This window comes from Pelophylax lessonae, assembly GCF_965119305.1.
Source record: "Pelophylax lessonae genome assembly, chromosome: 7".
NCBI classification, from domain to species: domain Eukaryota; kingdom Metazoa; phylum Chordata; class Amphibia; order Anura; family Ranidae; genus Pelophylax; species Pelophylax lessonae.
The window spans coordinates 289,973,297-289,992,112 of NC_138774.1; the positions used below are offsets into that span (position 1 = coordinate 289,973,297).

General features: G+C 42.6%; 1 protein-coding gene across 2 annotated transcripts in view; it reads left to right on the forward strand.

Annotated features, from left to right (window-relative positions):
* PAPPA (pappalysin 1) overlaps positions 1-18,816 on the forward strand; it is a 406,220-nt gene that overhangs the window by 48,094 nt on the left and 339,310 nt on the right. The window lies entirely within an intron of this gene.

An 18,816-nucleotide genomic window follows, 5' to 3' on the forward strand; every position in this document is an offset into this window, starting at 1 on the left:
ATTCCTATTTGTTAATATTTATTTAATTTTTATTAATGCATTTTTATTTAATCCTTATGTATTTATTTCTATTGATTATTGATTATTTGGTCCCTGTTCACACTGGGGCAACTTGTCAGGCGACTTACCCGCTTGACAAGTCGCGCTCCATTCAGTGCAATGGAACCGTTCTAATCGGAGCGAATCAAGTCGCTCCGACTTACTAAAAGGTTCCTGCACTACTTGGGGGCAACTTCGGAGTGGTTTGCATTGACTTCTATTAGAGAAGTCGTTTGCAAGCCACGCTGAAGTCGCGCTGCACGGGGCGGCTTCAGAGTCGGACGACTTTGAAGCCTCCCCAGTGTGAACCGAGCCTTATATTGATTTATTTGTTTGATAATTTATTTAATTTGATTTATTTACTTTTTTAATTTTATTTATGTATTTTTGTTTAATTTGATGCGTTTATTTTTATTTATTTGTTTGTTTATTTATTACATTTTATTTATTTCATTTTTGATTTATTTATTTATATTTGTATTTAATACTGTTTGTTTAATTTTTGCTTATGTATTTATTTAATGTCATTTATTTTTTTTTTATTTATTTGATTATTTACTCAGATGTATTTATTTGTTAAATTTTGTTTATTTAATTCTATTTATTTATTTATTTAATAGATTGATTGACCTATTTTAGTACTTTGTGTGCCTCTCCTGTAGAATCTCACCATTTACTCTCTACTGTACTCATTTGGTCATGCCCCTTGGTGACACCGAGCCATGGTCCATTTAATACATGTACTTGCACCTACTTTGCGGGAAACTCAACTTTTTAGAGGGGTGTCCACATGCTTTTTTTGGCCATAGAGTAGATGTAATCTAAAACACAGAATTTTCACGCATTTTAAAAAATATTCAAGGGAAAATGTGCGTAAATTGTAATCTTCTCAGTTTTCTCTCCTAATTAAAAAAAATAAATAAATAAAAATTCAGACAAAATCTCTTTTTTTTTTTTAAATTTAGAACCATAAAAATTTGTGGCTCGACTCTGATGTGATGAGGGGGTACTCTGTCATGGTTGGGCTCTAATATGATGGCGGGACTACTGACGATATGGGGTGTAAAAGTGATTCTGATGTAAAAGGGGTCTTTGATGTGATGGGGGGACCTCTGATGTGAAGTTCATTTCATTGAGGCTGTTCTGTGCATCATCTCCTCTCTGGTTTCTCATTGACAAATAACGTTTATGTTTTTACATCTTAGACTGGGGTGCCTCTAATGTATGGGAGGGGAGTCTGATATGAAGGGGAACCTCTGACATGAAGAAGAGACTCTGATGTTATGGAGGGCCTTTGACTTGAAGGGGGCCTCTGATGTAATGGGGGGGACCTCTGATATAATGGGGAGACCGCTGATGTGATGGGGGGGATCTCTGATGTGAAAGGGGGCTCTGATGTGAAGGGGGACCTCTAATGTGATGGGAGGCCTATGACTTGGACTTGGCTCTGATGTGGAGGGGGGACCTCTGATGGGGGGGGGCTCCAGTGGGTTGGGTGGTTCTGATGTGTAGGGGGGACCTCTGATGTGTAGGGGATCTCTGATGTAACGAGAGATCTCTTATGTGAAGGGGGGCTCTGTTGTGGAGGGGGATCTCTGATGTTGACGAAAGCCTATGACTTGAAGTGGGCCCCTGATGTCATGGGGGGCTCTGATATGAAGGGGTGGCCCTGATGTGATTGGGGGGGGGGCCTCTTATGGGAAGGGGAGCTCTGATGTGGAGGGGGGGGCGTATGATGTGGAGTGGGCTCCATTGTGATGAGTGGTTCTGATGTGGAGGGGGAATCTGATGTGATGGGGGGACCTATGATGTGAGGGGGATCTCTGAAGTGAAGGGGAGCTCTGATGTGAAGGGGGCTCCATCGTGATGGGAGGTTCTGATGTGATAGGGGACTTCTGATGTGAAGAGGGGCTCTGATGTGGAGGGGGTCTCTAATGATAAAGGGAGCTTTGATGTGGAGGGGGGATCTCTTATGTGAAGGGAAGCTCTGATATGGAGGGGGATTTCTGATGTAGAGGGGGGAATCTCTTATGTGAAGGGGAGCTCTGATGTGGAGAGGGGGATCTCTGATGTGAAGGGGAGCTCTGATGTGGAGGGGGGAATCTCTGATGGGAAGGGGGCTCCATTGTGCTGGGAGGTTTTGATGTTATGGGGGAACCTCTAAAGTGAAGGGGAGCTCTGATGTGAAGGGGACCTCTGATGTGGAGGGGGGACCTCTGATGTGAAGGGGGCTCCATTGTGCTGGGAGGTTTTGATGTGATGGGGGGACCTCTGATGTGAAGGGGAGCTCTGATGTGGAGGGGGGGACCTCTGATGTGGAGGGGGGACCTCTGATGTGAAGGGGGCTCCACTGTGATGGGATGTTCTGATGTGATAGGGGACCTCTGATCTGAAGAGGGGCTCTGATGTGGAGGGGGTCTCTAATGTTAAAGGGAGCTTTGATGTGGAGGGGGGAATCTCCTATGTGAAGGGGAGCTCTGATGTGATGGGGAACTTCTGATGGGGACGAGGGCTCTGACATGATGGGGGGACCTCTGATGTAGTGAGGGGGGTGTGATGTGATGGGGAGGCTATGACTTGAAGGGGGTCTCTCACATCATGGGTAGCTGTGATGTGATGAAAGAGCTCTGATGTGGAGGGGGGGGGGTCTCTGATGTAATGGGGGGACCTCTGATGTATTGAGAGGCCCTCTGATGTGATGGAGGGACCACTGATGTGATGGGGGGGGGGCTCTGATGTGATAGGGGGACTTTTGATGTGAAGAGGAGACTCTGATATGATGGGGGCCTATGACTTGAAGGGGGCCTCTCACATCATGGGTAGCTCTGATGTGAAGAGGGGGGGCCTCTGATGTGATGGGGGAGGGGGACCTCTGACATGATGGGGGGCCTCTGGGGTGCCTTGAGATTTACAAGTTTGAAGGCGTCCATGACTGAAAAAAAGGTTGACAAAAGCTGCTCTACAGCATGAAAGCGTAAAATCACATTAAATGAAGGGAACTCAATTCCAAATGGGAGAAGAAGAAAAACTCTTCACAACTTGGCCTAGATTCCGGCCCAAGGAGAGAAACATTTATTTTGGAAACAAAAAATAAATCGTAACTTTCATGCCTTGCCTGTGCGTGTTTTCATTCCTTTTTAAGGTAACCAAAACATTAGAATTTTACACATTTAGGCCTCGATCAAACGGGGCAGCCAGGGGGGGTAGTATACCTGGTGGTTGAGACGCATTTTCGACCTACCCCAACCATCCACCAAAACTGTGCCATTGTTGCTGGAGGAGGAAGAACATTGAAATGGCCGTGATCAGGTTTGGCAGGCAGTTTGGCCACCAGACGCAACCCATTTAATTTATTGAGGCTGAGACACAACCACAAGTCAAGCACTTGGCTTGCTGTTGCAGCTCAGTATTTTAAAAGAGAAAGTTCCCATTTATAGTTATCATTTAAGCTTCACAACACACTGTATGAATTTTGGCCGGTTGCTGATAACGTGGGCAAAAATCGAACAGTGGGTGGCCCTGTCAACCCCCGTCCCCATGAACATCCCTCAACTAATAAAGTTGTGTGTTTCAGGTATTGCTGGCTGGAGCTGACTGTTTGTGGCCAATCTTGCTCGTGCCTTTGAATTTTCCAGAAAATTTGACTGCTTCTGGAAGAGTCAATTCCTTAGCACAGGTCCTTACCTCCTTGCACATCATAATCCTCACCTGTTTCTGGAAGTATCTAATTACTGTCTTTTTTGGTCCAATTCCTCCGCCCCTCACTTCCCTATATAATCTTATATTTAGCTGATGATGGAGAAAAGAAAGGAAATACTATAAAGTAGCCTTTCTCAACCATTTTCACCCAGAGGAACCCCTGAAATAATTTTAGATCTAGAAGAACCTTTGCTCAAAACAATTAATCGGAGGTCAGCGGTGAGAATGTCACTTACTTTAGTGGCCAACAGGAAGAATGCTTCTTACATTGGTGGTAGATGGGAAGAATTCTCCTTACATTGGTGGGCAGTGGAAAGAATTCCCTCTACATTGGTGATCAGTGGGAAGAATGCTCCTTACATTGATGATCAGTGGGAAGAATGTTTCTTACATTGGTGTTCAGAGGGAAGAATGCTCCTTACATTGGTGGCCATTGGGAAAAATGCCCCTTACATTGGTGGCCATTGGGAAGAATGCACCTTACATTGGTGGTCAGTGGAAAGAATTCCCTCTACATTGGTGATCAGTGGGAAGATTGTTCATTACATTGGTGGTCAGTGGGAAGAATGTTCCTTACATTGGTTGTCAGTGGGAAGAATGCTCCTTTCATTGGTGGTCAGTGGGAAGAATGCACCTTACATTGGTGGTCAGTGGGAAGAATGCTCCTTTCATTGGTGGTCAGTGGGAAGAATGCACCTTACATTGATGATCAGTGGAAAGAATGTTTCTTACATTGGTTGTCAGAGGGAAGAATGCCCCTTACATTGGTTGTCAGTGGGAAGAATGCCCCTTACATTGGTGGTCAGTGGGAAGAATGTTCCCTACATTGGTGGTCAGTGGGAAGAATGCTCCTTACATTGGTGGCCATTGGGAAAAATGTCCCTTACATTGGTGGCCATTGGGAAGAATGCTTCTTACATGGGTGGTCAATAGAAAGAATGCTCCTTACATTTGTGATCAATGAGAAGAATGCTCCTTACATTGGTGGTCAGTGGGATGAATGTCCCTTACATTGGTAGGCAGTGGTATGAATGTCCATTACATTGATGATCAGTGGGAAGAATGTCCCTTATATTGGTGATCAATGGGAAGAACGCTCCTTACATTGGTCATCAGTGGGAAGAATGTTCCTTACATTGGTGGACAATGGGAAGAATATTCCTTACATTGGTGGCCATTGGGAAGAATGCCCCTTACATTGGTGGCCATTGGGAAGAATGCTACGTACATGGGTGGCCATTGGGAAGAATGCTCCTTACATTTGTGGTCAATGAGAAGAATGGTCCTTAGATTGGTGGTCAGTGGGATGAATGCCCCTTACATTGGTAGTCAGTGGTATGAATGTCCATTACGTTGATGATCAGTGGAAGAATGTCCCTTACATTGGAGGTCAGTGGGAAGAATGCTCCTTATATTGGTGATCAATGGGAAGAATGCTCCTTACATTGGTGAACATTGGGAAGAATATTCCTTACATTGATGATCAGTGGGAGAATTCCACTTTTAATGGACAGCTAAAACAAATTATTGGTTCCTCTCTGCTGTCTCTGCCAATTGGTGTTGGCCCCCGAACTACGCAGGCACCATCAAATGAGAGGTCAATCAACTGAAGCTGAAGGGACCCCAAGCAACCTCTGGAGGAACTTTAGGGTTCCACAGAACCTTGGTTTGAAAATGGCTGTAATGTAGTCTTCTGGAGCCGCCAACACCACATCCAAGATGGCGGCACCCAGCAGCATTCCCAAGGTTTTTCTATGTCTACACAAGGGAGGCTTTTATAGGTAAATAACATGCATAAAGTTCATTAAATACTCTCATAATCTTATGGAAATATTTTTGTTTGAATGGATGGTCTTTGTATACCTAACGATACAAAACCACATTTTTTAGCCCGGTGTTCTTTGCTTGCTGAGTGCTGACCCGATCACCACCAAGAAAAAAAGACCAGTTTGTTTTGTTGGAGCATTGCTCTTCAATCCAGATGCTTGATTTGCACTATAGAGTCCTATACAACCCTATTTTATCGAGGAACTAAGACTCTGTTACCGTTAATCCCCCACTCGTCCACCCCCCCCCCCTTCCCGGACATAGCTTGTGCCACATTGAGCCCAGAGCAGCCCCGGCTTGTCTAAGCGTATTACTTTCCACCTGACAGATAAAAGCTTTTCATATAGATTCTTGGAGAATATCAGCTCTGTGGAGCGTTTGTCTACCGCTTTGATACTTGACAATTAAAGCCAGGAAAGGCTAGGCACGCCCCCCCCCCCCATCCCTACCCCAGCCTGCGCTGTGTGTGCTGTGGCTACGGATTGACCTTGAATTCCCTCTTCTGGATGAAATCACCTCACCTGCCCCCTATTTTCTGTGTTCAGCGTAGAACAGAGCACAGACTGTACACACATCCTCCGCTGTAAGCCAGGCACTGCGGGGTTTGAGATCGACGTGAAATGCTATAGTGCCTGGGCTGGCATTGGGTAGAATGGCATTACTGTGCGTCATATTACTGCCCTCACAGATAGGCATGGCTCCCTTATGCATCCCCCCCCCCAATCCTGCACTTTCATTAATCATCCTTACGAGGCGTTCCAAGGATTACTGCTGGATGAAAGGGATAGACCACATGTTGCGTGGGTAACTTTTTCTTTTTTTCTTTTGAGTGGCAATAAATATTTCCTTTACCATATTACCCTTTACGTCTTTCCATGCATTTTCTTTTCCATGTCTCATAGATTATAGCCTTTCTGAATGTAGTACAGAGTGCAGATTTTTTAAATTTTATTTTATTAAAGTTTGGCCAAATGCTGACCCAAGTATTGCTGCAACATGTAACATTTGTGGTAATATATTTTGAAAGGGATCTCAATGCACCTAGGCCAGGGGGGGTCAACTTCCTTGATATAGTGAGCCTCTAGTGAGGGTCTTGGCATCCTCAAAGGGCACTGCGTTATATTCAGTGAATGTAGTGAGACTAAAAGCTGTCAGAGACTGCAGATGTTCAACAGGAGAAGGCCAGAGACTGCAGATATACAACAGGAGAGGGTCAGAGATATTGGACCTGCTACAAGAGATGGTCAGAGACTTCATACTGCTCCAGGAGATGGTCAGAAACTGCAGACATGCTATAAGAGAGGGACTGAGACTATCTGCGTGCTATAGTAGATGTTCAGAGACTATGGACGTGCTACATGAGATGGGTAGAGACTATGGGCACGGCACAAGAGATGGTCAGAGACTATAGGCATGCTACATGAGATGGGCAGAGACTAGGGGCACACTATAAGAGATAGAGACTATAGGCATGCTACATGAGATGGGCAGAGATTATGGACACGGTACAAGAGATGGTCAGAGACTATAGGCATGCTACAAGAGATGGGCAGAGACTAGGGGGACACTGTAAGAGATAGAGACTGCAGACATGCTACATGAGATGGGCAGAGATTATGGACACGCTACAAGAGATGGTCAAAGCCTATAGGCATGCTACATGGGATGAGCAGAGACCATGGGCATGCTACAAGAGATGGTCAGAGACTATGGGCATGCTACAAGAGATGGTCAGAGACTATGGGCATGCTACAAGAGATGGTCAGAGACTATGGGCATGTTACAAGACATGGTCAGAGACGATGGGCATGTTACAAGAGATGGTCAGAGCCTGCAGGCTTGGTACAAGAAATGATCAGAAACTATGGGCATTATAGAGAAGATGGACAGAGACAATATGCGTGCTACAATAGATGGTCAAAGAATATGGGCATGCTACAAAAGATGGTCAGAGACTATGGACATGCTTCTAGAGATGGTCAGAGCCTGCAGACTTGCTACAAGAGATGGTCAAAGACAATGGACTTGCTACAAGAGATGGTCAGAGACTATGGGCATGCTACAGGAGATGATCAGAGAATATGCGCATGCTACATGAGATGATTAAAGACTATGGGCATGCTACAGGTAATGGTCAGGGACTACACACATGCAACAGGATATGGTCAGACACTGCAGACATACAGTATTATAGGATAGGGTCAAAAACTACAGACTGCTGCAGGGGATGGTCAAAGATTGCAAACATTATGGAGGAGTTATTGGAGACTAGAGACATGCTTCAGGATGGTCATAGGCTGGAGACACATTATATGTTAGAAAACTGTCTGCAGGGGCCCCAACGTCCACACTGTAGGTGCCATAGGACAGCAGAATGTGCACCAGGGATCCAGGCAGAGCAGCACGGTACTTTTGGGATTTAGCAAACCACAATGAACAGATACAGTATGTGCAATGGTGTGGAAATGCACTCCAGGTCGCTCAGGTGTGGACTGGACCTTATGAGTCAAACTCAGAAGCAAATATAATGCAACATGCATTCTGAACCAAGATATTAGAAGTAAGTGCACACACTAAAAAAGTTGATTGCCCAAAAAGTTTATTCAGGGCACATATACTGACAATCCCCACCTGTAGCCGAACCCCTCTGTAGGCCCCCCAACTAACACTGTGTATGTTTACCAAAAATGTAAGCCTTTTATGACCATAGTTTATGTAGTGATGTTCAATATCCCGTTGGTCTTTAGCAAACCTCATTGCAAGGCTTTATTGACCATAGTTCATGTAGTGATGTGCAACATCCAGTTGGTCTTTAGCAAGCCTCAATGCAAGGCTTTTATGACCATAGTTCATGTAGTGATGTGCAACATCCGGTTGGTCTTTAGCAAGCCTCAACGTATACCTTTTATAACCATACTTCATGTAGTGACGTTCAACGTCCAGTTGGACTTTAGCAAACCTAAACATAAGCCTTTAATGACCATAGTTCATTTAGTGATGTTGAACATCCAGTTGTACCTTAGCAAACCTCAAAGTAGGCCTTTCATGACCATAGTTCATGTAGTGATGTTCAACATCCAATCGAACTTTAGCAAAGCTCAGCATAAGCCTTTTACAATCATAGTTCATCTAGTGATGTTCAACATCCAGTTGGACCTTAGTAAGACTCAACATAAGCCTTTTATGACCATAGTTTATGTAGAGATGTTCAACATCCAGCTGGACTTTGGTCATAAATGCCTTACGTTTAGGTATGCTATAGTTCATGTAGTGATGTTCAACATCCAATTGGACTTTAGCAAAGCTCATCATAAGCCTTTTATGACCATAGTTCATGTAGAGATGTTCAACATCCAGTTGGACTTAAGAAAACCTAAACATAAGCCCTATATGACCATAATTAATGTAGTGATGTTGAACATCCAGTTGGACTTTAGCAAACCTAAACATAAGCCTTTAATGACCATAGTTCATGTAGTGATGTTGAACATCCAGTTGAACTTTAGCAAACCTCAAAGTAGGCCTTTAATGACCATAGTTTATGTAGTGATGTTCAACATTCAATCGAACTTTAGCAAAGCTCAACATAAGCCTTTTACGACCATAGTTCATCTAGTGATGTTGAACATCCAGTTGGACTTTAGCATACCTAAATATAAGCCATTTATGACCATAGTTCATGTAGTGATGTTCAAGATTCAGTTAGACTTTAGCGAACCTCAAAGTAGGCCTTTCATGAACATAGTTCAAGAACTGATATTGAACATCCTGTTGGACTTTATCAAACCTAAACGTAAGCCTTTAATGACCATAGTTCATTTAGTGATGTTCAACATCCAGTTGGACTTCACCAACCCTAAAGTAGGCCTTTCATGACCATCGTTCATGTAGTGATGTTCAACATCCAATTGGACTTTAGCAAAGCTCAACATAAGCCTTTTACAACCATAGTTCATGTAGTGATGTTCAACATCCAGTTGGACTTTAGCAAACCTCTAAGTAGGCCTTTCATGACCATAGTTCATATAGTGATGTTCAACATCCAATTGGACTTTAGCAAACCTCAACATAAGCCTTTTATGACCAAAGTTCATGGAGAGATGTTCAACATCCAATTGGACTTTAGCAAAGCTCATCATAAGCCCTTTATGACCATAATTCATGAAGTGATCTTGAACATCCAGTTGGACTTTAGCAAACCTAAACATAAGCCTTTAATGACCATAGTTCATGTAGTGATGTTCAACATCCAGTTGGACTTTAGCAAACCTCAAAGTAGGCCTTTAATGACCATAGTTCATGTAGTGATGTTCAACATCCAATTGAACTTTAGCAAAGCTCAACCTAAGCCTTTTACGACAATAGTTCATGGAGTGATGTTCAACAATCAATTGGACTTTAGCAAAGCTCATCATAAACCTGTTTTGACCATAATTCATGAACTGATATTGAACATCCAGTTGGACTTTAGCAAACCTAAACGTAAGCCTTTAATGACCATAGTTCATGCAGTGATGTTGAACATCCAGTTGAACCTTAGAAAACCTCAAAGTAGGCCTTTCATGACCATCGTTCATGTAGTGATGTTCAACATCCAATCAAACTTTAGCAAAGCTCAACATAAGCCTTTTACAACCATAGTTCATCTAGTGATGTTGAACATTCAGTTAGACTTTAGCAAAGCTCAACCTAAGCCTTTTATGACCATAGTTCATGTAGTGATGTTGAACATCCAGTTGGACTTCAGCAAACCTAAACGTAAGCCTTTAATAAACATAGTTCATGTAGTGATGTTGAACATCCAGTTGAACTTTAGCAAATCTCAAAGTAGGCCTTTTATGACCATAGTTCATGTAGTGATGTTCAACATTCATTCGAACTTTAGCAAAGCTCAACATAAGCCTTTTACAACCATAGTTCATCTAGTGATGTTCAACATCCAGTTAGACTTTAGCAAACCTAAACATAAGCCATTTATGACCATAGTTCAAGAACTGATATTGAACATCCAGTTGGACTTTAGCAAACCTAAACGTAAGCCTTATACAACCATAGTTCATCTAGTGATGTTCAACATCTAGTTGGACTTTAGCAAACCTCAAAGTAGGCCTTTCATGACCATAGTTCATGTAGTGATGGATGTTCAACATCCAATTGAACTTTAGCAAAGCTCAACATAAGCCTTTTATGACCATAGTTCATGTAGTGATGTTGAACATCCAGTTGGTCTTTAGCAAACCTAAGACAGACATTGATGGCATGTTAAATTGACTAGGTTCCTTCTCGTAACTTTCCATGAGCACAACACTCGTTTGGTTCATTTTACTATAAAAGGCATGTTAACATAACTATCATCTTTGTTACAAAAGTCAGCAGATTATTTGGTGTTACAAGTTCTTTGGCACCTGTGTGAGGATTGTTTGGTGTGTCCTTGGCTTTCTTTCACCTTGACAGGAGCCCAACTTTAGGGAGAATAGCAATGGTGCCGAAGTTCTCCCAGCTACCTACCTAACTGTGGATTAATGAAGGCACAAGTCTTAGAAATTCTATTGCAACCCATTCCAGTCTTATGAGTGGCAAAAACTGATCTCATGAGATCTATGATATCTCTCATTGGGCCATCGTGTAGGTTGTAAAGGGCAAGCAAGGAGGTTGGGGGATTTCTTGTACAAGGGGGCATGTCAAACTCTCTCCTGAATTGCCTGACTATATACTGTGTATATATATATATATATATATATATATATATACACACGCACACAGAGAGACAGGGAGAGAAAGACGGGGATAGAGAGAGATTCGCAGTGGTATACTTATGTATATATTTTGACAAAATAGATTTTGCACCAAAATTACCAATTTCAACACTTGAAAACTGAATTTCTCAATTTTGCTCATTAACCGCTTGCCGACCGCCGCACGACTATTTACTGTGGCGGTCAGTCCCTCACAGGCAGAGCGACGTAGTACTACGTCGCTAGCCTATAAGGGTCTAGGGAGCAGGTGCGCGCTCCCGCGTGGTCACGGACCCCTCCGCGCGTGTGACCGGTGGACCGATTTTTGCTGGTCACTCAGCGATCATCGGTGCAGAGGGAGAAAGGCAGGCGGCTAATGTAAACAAGCCGCCTGTCATTCTCCCCTGTGTAGGAACAGTGATCATACAGTTCTACTATGTAGGACCGTTGATCACTGTTCCTACACCTCAAGCCACAGCCAATCACAGTTAGAATCACGCCCCTAGGACACACTTAACCCCTCCCTCTCAAAAAAGTTAACCCCTTCACTGCCAGTGTCATTTTACAGTAACAGTGCATATGTATAGCACTGATTACTGTAGAAATGTCACTGGTAACCCCAAAAGTGTAAAAAATGTCAGTCAAGGGTCCGATCTGTCCGCCGCAATGTCGCAGTACCGCAAAAAAAATCGCAGATCGCCGGCATTACGCGTTAAAAAAAAACAACAAAAATGACAGAAATCTTTCCCTTAGTTAGCAAACGCAATAACTTTTGCGCAAACCAATCAAAATACGCTTTTTGCAATTTTTTTTTACCAAACATATGTAGCATAAAACAAATTGGCCGAAAATGTTAAAAAATTTTGATTTTTACATTTTTTTTTGGGAATTTCATATAAAAAAATGTGAAAAATATTGTTATTTTTGCAAAATTGACGCTCTTTTTTTTGTTTATAGCGCATGATCAAAAAATCGCACAGGTGATCAAATACCACCAAAAGAAAGCTCTGCTTGTGGGAAAAAAAGGACGCCAAATTCGTTTAGGTACAGCATTGCACGACCGCGCAATTGTCCGTTAAAATCACGCAGTGCCGAATCGCAAAAAAAACCCTGGTCGGAATGGGGGTCAAATCTTCCGGGGCTTAAGTGGTTAAATAGCTTCAGCAAATGTTACAATTAGCACGTTTTTGTTTTTTGATTTTTTAGAGGGTGAGTTTTTTGGGTGTGTACTTACTATGTTTGTGTTCTTTTTTTATTTCATAGTGTATTTGATCCTCAATTGGTTTTGTTGCTTTACGATTTTTATTTTTATTTTGTTTTCTTTTTTATTGTTGGCAAAGGTCCTAAATAGAAAGACACTTTATAACCCTCATGAGCCATTTAAAGCCCATTGTCCCTAAATTGTCCCGCCTAAATTTAACTTTCTTAGCTGACTCCAATGCAAATTCCTGTTTTTGGGAAATTCAAACTCTTCATTGTACCCCTCCTATACTGTATATATAACAGACATATAGGCTAGATTAAAGCTGACATCATTTTTTGCTTTAGAGGGAAGCTAAATGATTGCTAGACAAAGATCCTGGAAAGGATCAATATTCCTTACAGAAGAGCTTTCCTAAGCTATACATACAGTATCTCATAAAAGTGAGTACACCCCTCACATTTTTGTATTGTACATTAGATAGATAGATAAATTTATATTTTATTATTATATTTATATTATTTATTTCTATATACAGGTAGGTCCATATATACCGTATCTCACAAAAGTGAGTACACCCCTCACATTTTTTTAAATTATTTTATTCTATCTTTTCATGTGACAACACTGAAGAAATGACACTTTGCTACAATGTAAAGTAGTGAGTGTACAGCTTGTATAACAGTGTACATTTGCTGTCCCCTCAAAATAACTCAACACACAGCCATTAATGTCTAAACCGCTGGCAACAAAAGTGAGTACACAATGTCCAAATTGGGCCCAATTAGCCATTTTCCCTCCCCGGTGTCATGTGACTCGTTAGTGTTACAAGGTCTCAGGTGTTAATGGGGAGCAGGTGTGTTCAATTTGGTGTTATCGCTCTCACTCTCTCATACTGGTCACTGGAAGTTCAACATGGCACCTCATGGCAAAGAACTCTCTGAGGATCTGAAAAAAAGAATTGTTGCTCTACATAAAGATGGCCTTGGCTATAAGAAGATTGCCAAGACCCTGAAACTGAGCTGCAGCATGGTGGCCAAGACCATACAGCAGTTTAACAGGACAGGTTCCACTCAGAACAGGCCTTTCCCTGGTCGACCAAAGAAGTTGAGTGCACGTGCTCAGCGTCATATCCAGAGGTTGTCTTTGGGAAATAGATGTATGAGTGCTGCCAGCATTGCTGCAGAGGTTAAAGGGGTGGGGGGTCAGCCTGTCAATGCTCAGACCATACGCCGCACACTGCATCAAATTGGTCTGCATGGCTTTCGTCCCAGAAGTATATATGTGGCGGGCGGTCGGCAAGTAGAACTATAGAAAAAATATTTTTTTTCATTTTTCATAGCGCAAGGAAAGGTTTTAACCCCTGTCAGATTTTTTTCTTTCTTTCTTTTTTTTTGCCCAATGTCCCATTGGGGAGATTTTCCTTCACTTCCTGTCTTATAGCCAAACCGGAAGTGAGAGGAAATCCCTTCAAATGAAGGGTGACGTGACCGGCTGCATCTACAGTAAATGCCTCCTAAACCAGGGATCCTCTAACTACGGCCCTCCAGCTGATGTGGAACTACACATCCCATGAGGCACTGTAAAACACTGACATTTACAGACATGACTAGGCATGATGAGAATTGTAGTTCCTGAACAGCTGGAGGGCCATAGTTTGAAGACCCTTGTCCTAAACGGTGCACGTTTGGGAGATACAGTATTTACAGTACCTATGCCTTATCATAGGCTTAACTATAGGTAAAAATCATGCATGGGAATTTACTACCACTTTAATTTTCTGGCTAAAGTTCTACTTTAAGACCATTGATGAGCTTTGGTTCGTCCGAACCCGGATGTTAGCCGTCATTGGTGGGTAATATAAGGAGGCACTCTGATGGGGAGATTTGATCTAACGACAATGCTGATGGGGACAATTCATTTAATTGATTAGATTTGATTTGGACACAGTTGATGCAAGGTTGACTCTGATGGGGGCTGTTGATGTAAAGTCCACTTTGATGGCAGCAGTTGAGGTAAGGGGAACTCTGATGAGGCATTTGATGTAAGGGAGCACTCTGATGGGAACATATCATGTAAGGCACACTCTGATGGAGAGAATTGATGTAAAAGGGCACTATAATGGTGAAAATTCATATAATGCTACTTTCTGATGGTGATCCAGATCAGAGCCGATGGGGACCATTTCTGTAAGGGAGCACTTTGAAGGGCATCCTGATATAAGGGTGGACCCTGATGGGGTTAAATTATTGATCCACGTAACGGAACCGCGACCCCACAATGTGCTTGTGTGCTTCCGTCAGAATACCGCTTCCTTCAGTCTTGAACATAGATATCAGATATTCTAGCCGCCCCCATACAAAACTAGCCGATAATAGATTGTATAAGATCTGGAACCTTTATTGAACAAACTCACACCGAATATATACCCCACCAGGTCAGGTGCGAGATTACATTATCATATGCAGATGAAATTGTGTACAGAACTATAATTAACATATCTAAAGAACAACCAACACAAACAGTATTCTACTTTCCCACTAGACACTAATAGATGACAGTGATTTAATTAAATTGAGCTAATTAACTAGCAGACTTGCCATCATCGAGCTCATGGAGTACAGTACACCTTATTATAAGTGTAAACACATCCCCACAGTAGACAATAGATGAGTTAATCAGCACAATCAAGGGCCCTCCCAGCATACACCCTATAATGAGCAGAGGTCCCTCACAAACCAGGGCCCATAGTCAGTAGGCAAGAGGCTAGCCTGCAGTCCCCTCCAAAAGCCCCTGTCCTGAGTGAGTTTGTCATAATCCATGAGTCAGTCTGAGAAGGGCAATTGATGTAAGGAAACATGCTGATGGGGCAATTGATGTAAGGGAGTACTCTGATGGACATTCTGATGTAAGGGTGGACCCTGATGGAGACAATTCATTGATCCATGAGTCAGTCTGAGGAGGGCAATTGATGTAAGGGGTACTCTAATGGGGCAATTGATGTAAGGAAACACTCTTATGGGTTAATTGATGTAAGGGAGCACTCTGATGGGACAATTGATGTAAGGGAGCACTCTGATTGGGCAATTGATGTAAGGAAACATGTGGATGGGGCAATTGATGTAAGGGAGTACTCTGATGGACATCCTGATGTAAGGGTGGACCCTGATGGAGACAATTCATTGATCCATGAGTCAGTCTGAGGAGGGCAATGGATTTAAGGGGGCACCCTAATGGGACAATTGATGTAAGGGAGTACTCTGATGAGGACATTTAATGTAAGGGGGGTTCTGATCAAGACATTTGATGTAAGGGGGCACTCTAATCAAGATGTTTGATCTGAAAGGGGGATTCGGAAAGGGACAATTGGTTTAAGGGGGCACACTCATGGGGACGGTTGATGTAAGGTTAATCCTGATGCGGGCATTCGATGCAAAGGGGCACTCTGATGGGAACATTTCATGTAAGGCGTACTCTAATTTGGACAATTGCTATAAGGGGACACTCTGATGGGCATCCTGATGTAAGGGTGGACCTCAATATGGAAAACTGATGTAAGAAGGTACTCTGAGGTGGACAGTTAATGGAGACCCTGATGTATAGGGAGACTCTAAAGAGGACTCTGATAAGGACACTTGATATAAGGAGGCACAGGTTCTCTTTAACCATTTTAATTTAATGACAGCCAAATACATACTGGCGTTCCCCTTTCACTGGTGCACTGCTTCTGCATTACCTGTCAGATGGTACTTCTGGGTCATGACTTCTGGTACAGAAGCATGCCAACCTTGTGTCCCCCCCCCCCAACATTTTTACTACCCCTCCAGATCAGATAGGCTACATCAGTGGTTCTCAACCAGGGTTCTGTGGAACCCTAGAGTTCCTCCAGAGGTTGCTAGGGGTTCCTTGAGCAATGAGCAATTTCCACCTCTCAGATAAGTTCCCCCTGATCTGACACCATTGATCGTTTTAGCTATCCGGAAGAAGGTGATCCTTCCCAATGTCCACAAATGTAAGGATCATTCATCCCACTGACCATCACACTAATGTATCATGAGTTGTAGGTATAGTCATTTTTAGCAGGGGTTCCCTGAAACCAGAAAATTATTTCAAGGGTTCCTCTGTGTTGAAAAGGTTGAGAAAGGCTGGCCTAGATTCATCCCTGTATTTACATATAGTGGCATTCATTCTGCAAATAACTGTTACAAATAAAGAAGTTTAGGATGTAATTTTGTTTTATAAAGATTTTCACTTTCGATGTTTTATGAATTATTTTGTATCCTAGAGTATATAGTTGTAATAATTTTACATGAGCATATTAGGATAGATCTTATTACTTATCCATGGCAGTGGACTCTGTTGGAATCTACGCGTGTGCCATGCAGTAGGGGGATTCAGAACACAAACGTTCTTCATTATTTTGGAGGCTCTTTGTGAGTTAACAGGGAAACAAATGCAGTTATACATTATCCACTGATTGAATAATCTTTACGATGACGCACCATACATTATTTTGAGAAAACAATAGCCTTGGCCCCGGTGTCTGCTTGTCCATGGGTTATGTGTTTCTCTGGTGTATCATGTTTGGACTTAGGTAATCACATTACTTAGTGAACACACTGATTTCTTTGAACATTGAAAGTGCCTCTCCAGGAAAAAAATCAAAAACTCTGTTTTGCGAGCCTACCATAATTCCAGTTCATTCAAAGCAGGCTCTTATACATTAGCCCTATGTAACATTAATAAATTATCTTGTGAGTCTACTGTTTACAAGCTTATGGTTTTAGTTCTGCTTCTGGCCCAACAACGCTTTATTGATGACTTAATTCTCTGGCATTGTCAGGTCCCACTCATTATCTATGTGAAAACTCTGTTTACCTTGGGTGATTGCTTCACTGCACATTCACTGGAATTCTAAGACTCCTCCCCACCTTTTGCCTTCACATAGCATCCTATGGGTTCATTGGAACCCATGGAACCCTGGTTAAGAAACACTGGCCTAGGCAATGTCACTTGACCAACATTAGTGGTCAGTTTAGCAGTGACCCTTGACATTAGCAGGTAGTGGAAAATTGCCCCCTTGCATTGATCTTCAATGTAGGTGAAAGATCAGACCACTATTGCTCACTGCCCAATGGCAACATTAAGAAAAACCCAAGGATTCCATGGAACCCTGGTTGAGAAACACTGGCCTAGGCAAAGTCACTTGACCAACATTAGTGGTCAGTTTAGCAATGACCCTTGACATTGGCAGTTAGTGGAAAATTGCCCTCTTGAATTGATCTTTAGTGTAGGTGAAAGATCAGACCACTATTGCTCACTGCCCAAGGAACCAATGGCAACATTAAGAAAAACCCAAGGATTTCATGGAACCCTGGTTGAGAAACACTGGCCTAGGCAAAGTCACTTGACCAACATTAGTTGTCGGTTTAGCAATGACCCTTGACATTGGCAGTTAGTGGAAAATTGCCCCCTTGCATTGATCTTCAGTGTAGGGGAAAGATCAGACCACTATTGCTCACTGCCCAAGGAACACATGGTGAGCTTAAGAAGAACCCAAGTATTCCATGGAACCCTGGTTGAGAAACACTGGCCTAGGCAAATTCACTTGACCAACATTAGTAATCAATGTAGAAGTGCCCCCTGACATTAGCAGTTATTGGAAAATTGTCCCCTTGCATTAATGTTCAGTGTAGGTGAAAGATCAGTCTACCATTGCTCACTGCCCAGGGATTACACAGGAACCTTAAGAAGAACCCAAGGATTCCATGGAACCATGGTTGAGAAACACTGGCCTAGGTAAAGTCACTTGACCAACATTAGTGGTCAGTGTAGAAGTGACCTATTACATTAATGGTTAATGCAAAATTGCCCCCTTGCATTGATGTTCAGTATACGTAAAACATCAATCCACCATTACTCACTGCCCAAGAATCCCATAGCAACCTTATAGAACCCCGGTTAAAAAACACTGGCCTAGGCAAATTTACTTGACCAACATAGTGATCAGTGTAGAAGTGACCTCTAATATTGGCAGTTATTGGAAAATCATCCCCTTGCATTGATGTTCAGTGCAAGTGAAAGATCAGTCCACCATTGTTCACTGCCTGGGGAATACACAGTAAACCTTAAGAGGAACCCAAGGAATCCATGGAACCCTGGTTGAGAAACACTGGCCTAGGCAAGGTCACTTGACCAACATTAGTGGTCAGTGTAGAAGTGACCCATTAGATTGATGGTTAATGTAAAATTGCCTCCTTGCATTGATGTTCAGTGTAGTTGAAAGATCAATCCACCATTGCTCACTGCCCAGGG